The sequence below is a fragment of the Heteronotia binoei genome, chromosome 4 (genome assembly GCF_032191835.1).
Source record: "Heteronotia binoei isolate CCM8104 ecotype False Entrance Well chromosome 4, APGP_CSIRO_Hbin_v1, whole genome shotgun sequence".
In the NCBI taxonomy this organism is placed as follows: Eukaryota; Metazoa; Chordata; class Lepidosauria; order Squamata; family Gekkonidae; genus Heteronotia; species Heteronotia binoei.
In genome coordinates, this window is record NC_083226.1 from 127,011,758 (window position 1) to 127,019,258 (window position 7,501).

The window sequence follows — 7,501 nt, forward strand, 5'->3', positions numbered from 1 at the left end:
ACTACCCATTTTTACATTTAGATACTCAGAGCAAAAAATTGGCAGTTTCACACAGCTCTGGAGTGTGTCCAACTGTGAAATGAAATTCTGTGTAGCACTTCAGCTTGTGCAGGAAGAAAAATCTTTTACAACCCCAGTGGTTACCACATATGACTACCCGCATACAAAATGCAATGAGCTATCGTTTACAATGTTACTCATTTTTATGAAGCAGAAAACTGACCTGGATGATTAGCTGCTGAAATGGTCAGCCCTTCAGGCCCTCTTAACAAATATTTTGTTTTTGAAAGAAGGAAAGGATTATTTCTGGACTCTCTCTCTCTGTGTAGGGGGGCTATTTGCATTTTTTAAATTGACACTGTCCCATCTAGGGCCTAAGGCTTGATCCTAAAGCTGCAATCCTATATACATTAACAGTGGACTGAGCAATTTCCATCCAGTATGAGGAAATTAGAAGTTGTTTGGAGAAGAACACATTACCACATGTATTTGGCCTGCCAACATTACCTAAATAATCCCTTCAAGAGACAGTGACTGGTTAGGTTAAGGAGACAGGTGAAGCCTATCTGAACGGTGGGTAAGTATGGTCCCAACTGCTTTGAAGGAGGCAGTTGCAAGGCTGTTCCTTTAAAGGGTCACCCTGGAACAAGGGTTTTTTTTTCCTCAATGATTGGCTGGATGCTAACACCCTCTCAGTAACATAGTATTCAGGCAGGTGGTAGCTGTCCCACTCCAAATTATTTGGATCTACTTAAACAACATACAACTTGCAAATGAAGCCCTGACAAGTTTCCTGAACATCTCAGAGCCTTTCAGCATCATAGATCTGGGTATCCTTCTGTATTATCAGTCAGGGCACTAAGCTTCAGTTTTTCCATTCCTTTCTGATTAATCAATTCCACAAAGTAATGCTGGATGCTATAAAGTTCAATTTTATCTCCCATATTATTAAATATCTACATGAAATGACTGAATAGGTTCATCCAAGGATCCCAAGTGAGCATCCAGATTTGCTAATGACACCAAACTCTTATTTCTCCTTTTCATCCAATCCAGATGAAGCAATGTATGTTCTGAATAGGTATGTAAGACCTGGTATTGAGCTGGATATTCAATCCATTATAACATTATATTGTTATAACATCGCAGAGAGCTCTTGGATAGAGCAGAGAAGTGCTATAAGCGTGAGGTTTGTGGCTCAGCAGCTGGGGGAGTTACTGAAAACTTCTGAGTTTGTGTGAAGGGGTGAAGGTGAAGGTGATTGAGGGTGATTGTTGCTGATTGATTAGGAGTGGCTGTGTTCCCCACCCTCTTTGCATTATTAAGCTGCGCCTTGCCAGAGAGCCAAAGGGCTCTTGGCCTGTGGCTCTTAGCCTAGGGGCTCTGTAAGGACCAGGAACCCAGATTCCTTGTCTTCCCAGTAAGGTAAGTAGACTCTCCAGGCGGGGAGCCACATAAACAAATAGGGTCTAAAACGGGACTGTATATTTTTAAAAAGCTATCATGAAGGTAGAAAGCCAGCAGGGGGGTGGGGGCTTTACAGTGATTTGCACTGTGTCACATGTATGACTATCTGCCTACAGGACAGAAGTCTTGGGTGCGTGCTTGATGCAAGCAGCTCCTGGTCCTCAGGGAACAAGTTCGTACCCTTGAGGCTGAGGTGACTGACCTGGAGAAGCAGAGACAGTCAGTTAGGCACTCAGAGAAGACTCTCGGGGATGTGTTAGATGAACCCCACTCTGAATGTGGTAGCCCTGTTGCTGCCAGGGCATGAGGGTCGGGAGGGAACAGGGCACCAGGCTGAGGATAAGGGAAATGTGCCCTCAGAAGGGACCTCTTCTTCAGCTGGTGAGCAGGAATCCTTTCGTGCCAAGGAATCATCTCTGGGCAGGGAGAGAGGGTGGGTCTTGGTAGTTGGTGATTCGATCCTTAGGCAAGTAGACAGCTGGGTGGCAAAACCGGGTACTGACCATATGGTGACTTGCCTGCCTGGTGCGAAGGTAGTGGACATTAGGCATGTAGTAGATAGGCTGATAGACAGTGCTGGGGAGCAGCCAGTGGTTGTGGTGCATGTTGGCACTAACAATGTGAGGAAATGCAGTGGTGAGGTCCTGGAGGAAAAAATTAGGCTGCTAGGCAGGAGACTTAAGGCCAGGACCTCCAAGATAGCCTTCTCAGAAGCGCTACCTGTTCCACGTGCAGGGCTGGAGAGACAGGCACAAATTAGAAGTCTCAATGTGTGGATGAGACGATGGTGTAAAGAGGAAGGGTTTAAGTTTGTTAGGCACTGGGATGCTTTCTGGAACAAGCGGGAGCTGTACAAAAAAGATGGTCTCCACTTGTCACCAGATGGAACTAGGTTGCTGGCGCTTAAAATCAAAAAGGTGGCAGAGCAGTTTTTAAACTAAATCTTGGGGGAAAGCCGACAGGAGATGAAATGTCTCTGGTTTGGGAGGACTCATCTCAAAGAGATGAAGGGTTATCTGTTACTTTTCTACTGGGTAATGGATCAGAGTTGTCCACTGAGATGGTGACAAACAGTATGGACTGTCTGCCAAAGTCTCGAGGTGGCAGGAGGAAGGTGACAGGCCTAGCTTGCCTGGGAAATTATAGATGTTTGTATGCAAATGCAAGTAGTGTTTGAAGTAAAATTGGTGAGTTGGAATGTTTAGTGTTGGGAGAAAACAGACATTGTGGGAATTTCAGAAACTTGGTGGAATGAGGAGATTCAGTGAGACACGGTGATTCCTGGATATAAGTTATACTGGAAGGATAGGGAGGGAAGGGTTGGAGGTGGGGTGGCTCTGTATGTCAGAGAGGGCATACGGTCCAGTAAGACTGAGATCAGAGAATTAGATTCCCTTCTAGAAATGCTTTGAGTTGAAATAGAGGGCCCAAAAGGAAATTTAACTATGGGAGTTTGTTATCGCCCACCAAATCAAAAGATAGAGGATGACTATAATATGATGGAAGGCTTAAAGATAGTGGCTAGACGTAAAAACTGTGTCGTTATAGGTGATTTTAACTACCCGCAGATTGATTGGGTCAATATGTGTTCTGGTCGAGAGAAAGAGATTGAGTTTCTAGATGCTCTCAATGACTGTGCTATGGAGCAGATGGTCTCTGAACCTACCAGGGGTGGGGCTATCCTGGATTTGGTCCTAAGTAATGCCCAAGACTTGGTGAGAGATATAAAAGTGATCGCACCACTTGGGAGCAGTGACCATAACGTTATTGATTTCACCATTTGTATAAATAGAGAGTTGCCCCAAAAGACCGGCACAACCACATTTAACTTTAAAAGGGGTAAATTTTCTGAGATGAGGAGGCATGTGAAGAGGAAACTGAAAGGAAAGGTAAATACAGTCAAAACCCTCGGGGAAGCTTGGAGGCTATTTAAAACTACAATCCTAGAAGCTCAGATAAAATATATACCACAAGTTAGGAAAGGCACAAGCAGGTATAAGAGAAGGCCTGCATGGTTAACAAACAAAGTAATGGAAGCTGTAAAAGGTAAGAAGGACTCCTTTAAGCAGTGGAAAGCTAGTCCAAGTGAGATTAATAAAAGGGAACACAGGTTGTGGCAAATCAAATGCAAGACTGTGATCAGGCAGGCAAAACGGGACTATGAGGAGCATATTGCAAAAAACATAAAGACCAACAATAAAAATTTCTTCAAATATATTAGAAGCAGGAAACCAGGCAGGGAGACAGTGGGGCCCTTGGATGACCAAGGGGTCAAAGGATTACTGAAAGAGGATAGGGAAATGGCTGAGAAGCTGAATGCATTTTTTGGCCTCCGTCTTCACTGTGGAAGATGAGAAGTGTTTGCCTGCTCCAGAACCACTAATTTTGGAAGGGGTGTTGAAAGACCTGAGTCAGATTGAGGTGACAAAAGAGGAGGTCCTACAACTGTTAGACGAATTAAAAACTAATAAGTCACCAAGTCCGGATGGCATACATCCAAGTGTTCTGAAAGAACTCTAAGTTGAACTTGTGGATCTTCTGACAAAAATATGTAATCTTTCATTGAAATCTGCCTCTGTTCCTGAGGACTGGAAGGTAGCAAATGTCACCCCATCTTTAAAAAGGGTTCCAGAGGAGATCCGGGAAACTACAGGCCAGTCAGTCTGACTTCAATACCGGGAAAGTTGGTAGAAACCATTATCAAGGACAGAATGAGTAGGCACATAGATGAACATGAGTTACTGAGGAAGACTCAGCATGGGTTCTGTAAGGGAAGATCTTGCCTCACTAAACTGTTACATTTCTTTGAGGGGGTGAACAAACATGTGGACAAAGGAGACCCTATAGATGTTGTTTACCTTGACTTCCTCATCAAAGGCTCCTTAGTAAGTTCGAGAGTCATGGAGTAAAAAGACAGGTCCTCTTGTGGATCAAAAACTGGCTAATTAATAGAAAGCAAAGAGTGAGTATAAATGGGCAGTCTTCACAGTGGAGGACGGTAAGCAGTGGAGTGCCGCAGGGCTCAGTACTGGGTCCCATGCTCTTTAACTTGTTCATAAATGATTTGGAGTTGAGAGTAAGCAGTGAAGTGGCCAAGTTTGCAGATGACACTAAATTGTTCAGGGTGGTGAGAACCAGAGAGGATTGTGAGGAACTCCAAAGGGATCTGTTGAGGCTGGGTGAGTGGGCATCAGCGTGGCAGATGAGGTTCAATGTGGCCAAGTGCAAAATAATGCACATTGGGGCCAAGAATCCCAGCTACAAATACAAGTTGATGGAGTGTGAACTGGCAAAGACTGACCAAGAGAGAGATCTTGGGGTCATGATAGATAACTCACTGAAAATGTCAAGACAGTGTGCGATTGCAATAAAAAAGGCCAACGTCATGCTGGGAATTATTATTATTAAAAATTATTATTATTATTTAATTATTAAAAAGGGAATTGAAAACAAATCAGCCAGTATCATAATGCCCCTGTATAAATTGATGGTGCGGTCTCATTTGGAATAATGTGTGCAATTCTGGTCACTGCACCTCAAAAAGGATATTATAGCATTGGAAACAGTTCAGGAAAGGGCAACTAGAATGTTTAAAGGTTTGGAACACTTTCCCTATGAAGAAAGGTTAAAACGCTTGGGGCTCTTTAGCTTGGAGATACGTCGACTGCGGGATGCCATGCTAGAGGTTAAGCATGGGATGGAAAAGGTAAAGAAAGAAGTACTTTTCTCCCTTTCTCACAATACAAGAACTCGTGGGCATTCGATGAAATTGCTGAGCAGTCGGGTTAGAACGGAATTCACTGCCACAGGAGGTGGTAGCAGCTACAAGCATAGCCAGCTTCAAGAGGGGGTTAGATAAAAATATGAAGCAGAGGTCCATCAGTGGCTATTAGCCACAGTGTGTGTGTATATATATATATGTGTGTGTGTGTGTGTGTGTGTGTGTGTGTAAATTTTTGGCCACTGTGTGATACAGAGTGTTGGACTGGATGGGCTATTGGCCTGATCCAACATGGCTTCTCTTATGTTCTTAACATTATCCCATTCTGACTAGCAAGTTCTTTGAATTCCCAGCTATCTTTTTAAAAGTAAGTCTTTAGTTTCTTTTATTTTGAGGGTTTCCACACTTCTCTGAAGACCATGACTCTTAGTTTCTCAAAATTCAGGGTCAATTTGTTTAGTTCTTAGCAGGGCTTTTAAAATAGAAAAATCTCAGCAGGAACTCATTTATATATTTATTTATTTATTTATTTATTTATTTATTTATTTATTTATTTATTTATTTATTTAAGATTTATATCCCGCCCTTCCCACAAGTGGCTCAGGGCGGACCCGCCGCACCCATTGACATCACCATTTTTTCACACAGGGTCTTTTGTAGAAAAAGGCCAGCAGAAACTTATTTGCATATTAGGCCACACCCCCTGATGCCAAGCCAGCTGGAACTGTGTTCCTGTGCATTCCTGTTCAAAAAAAGCCCTGGTTCACAGTAATTATAAAAGCGTGATAATAGCTGTTTCATTCTAATTTGAGAAAGAGAAAGTAACACTGCATGATGCATCATCTGCTTATAAAAGCAGTGGGACATGAATTGATCCAATTTTGGGACTATGACCATCTATGCCCTCCAAAAAAGGGTACCAAATAATTTATGAAGAAATTGGATAGCAGAGAGGCTAGGATACAACCTTGTTTCACCCTGATATTTCTTGTTAAAATCTAACCTGACAGGTGGTGTTATGGTGTAGCTTTTTAATAAGAAATAACAGTCTCTTATCTATGAGCTTCTTCCAAAGTACTTCTGTTGGAACGGAATCAAGCCACCCTTAAGAACTAAAAGGCAACACTCAGTTTGAAGCCCTTCTTTCTCCTATATGTGTACATAAGATGGTTTAGCACTACACAATGGTCTAGAGCCGATTTCACATGACAGAATCCAATTTGTTCTGGATCCAAAATTTGCCACTCTAACAGCCAAGCTCTAAGTTTGTTTGCCAGATGTTCCACATAAAGTTTCCCCACAACAGATAGAAGACTAATGGGTTTATAGTTGCTGAGGTCCCTCCCCTCCCCAATCTCTGCCTTCCCCAGGCTCCACTCCCAAAATCTCCAGGTATTTTCCAACCCAGAGGGATACTCCTATTGGGAGGCTGCACCTAAGCAGACTGAAAAGTATAAAGGAGGAAGTAGTAGCAACTGGACTTCAGTGGTGATCTGGAGCTGCTGGGAATGGTTGTAGATATAGGAATCCCCCAGCACTCAATGGAATATATACTATGAATTGTTCTCTTTTTCTGCATTTAAAGTATATTTTTGTTGTCAAGGGACTTACCTCTTAACTACCCAAATCCATTAAAAAGAACCCATGCCTCAGGCAAAAATGGCCTCTGGCCAAACACCTGGTTGGGGCAGGCGGGGGGGGGGGAGGGATGGAAACTGTCCCTGCAGAGATAGGGACAGGGAAAATGACTCCTGTGTGGGTGGGAAAATCTGGATTACAAATTGCAGACTTTACCCAAAAACTTTATAGCAGATCTAGGGAAATGCCAAGAGGTATACAAATATTCCATTATGCCAATGGGAAGAAGGGGAAAACTTGCTTCCCATCAGCACCAAATCCAGGCAAATAACCTATATGGAAATGGCCTGAATCTGACTAGTGCTTAAAGAAGATACGATGCATTTGGTTGGTAAAGAAGTGGCCTAGAACAGAAGCTAAGCAGAATCCTAAGCAAAAGTCTTCACCCTCCTAAATCCACTAAATGAATGGACATAGAATTACACAACTCTATTCAGGATTGCACTGTGAGGCTTCTTTCTCTCTCTGCTTCCCTTTTTCAAGCACAGATCCAGCTCAAAAGCAGCTTGTTCTTAAGGAAATGATATCAAACCACCTTCAAGACAGTGATATTGTTTGTAGGGTTGGGTTGGATGGAGGATAGATAGAAGAAATATGGCATCCTGATTCTCGGCTGCAGCTGTTTTAGTAATTTTGGGCATGAGGTTGATTTTAATGCATATCTGACTCAAGCAG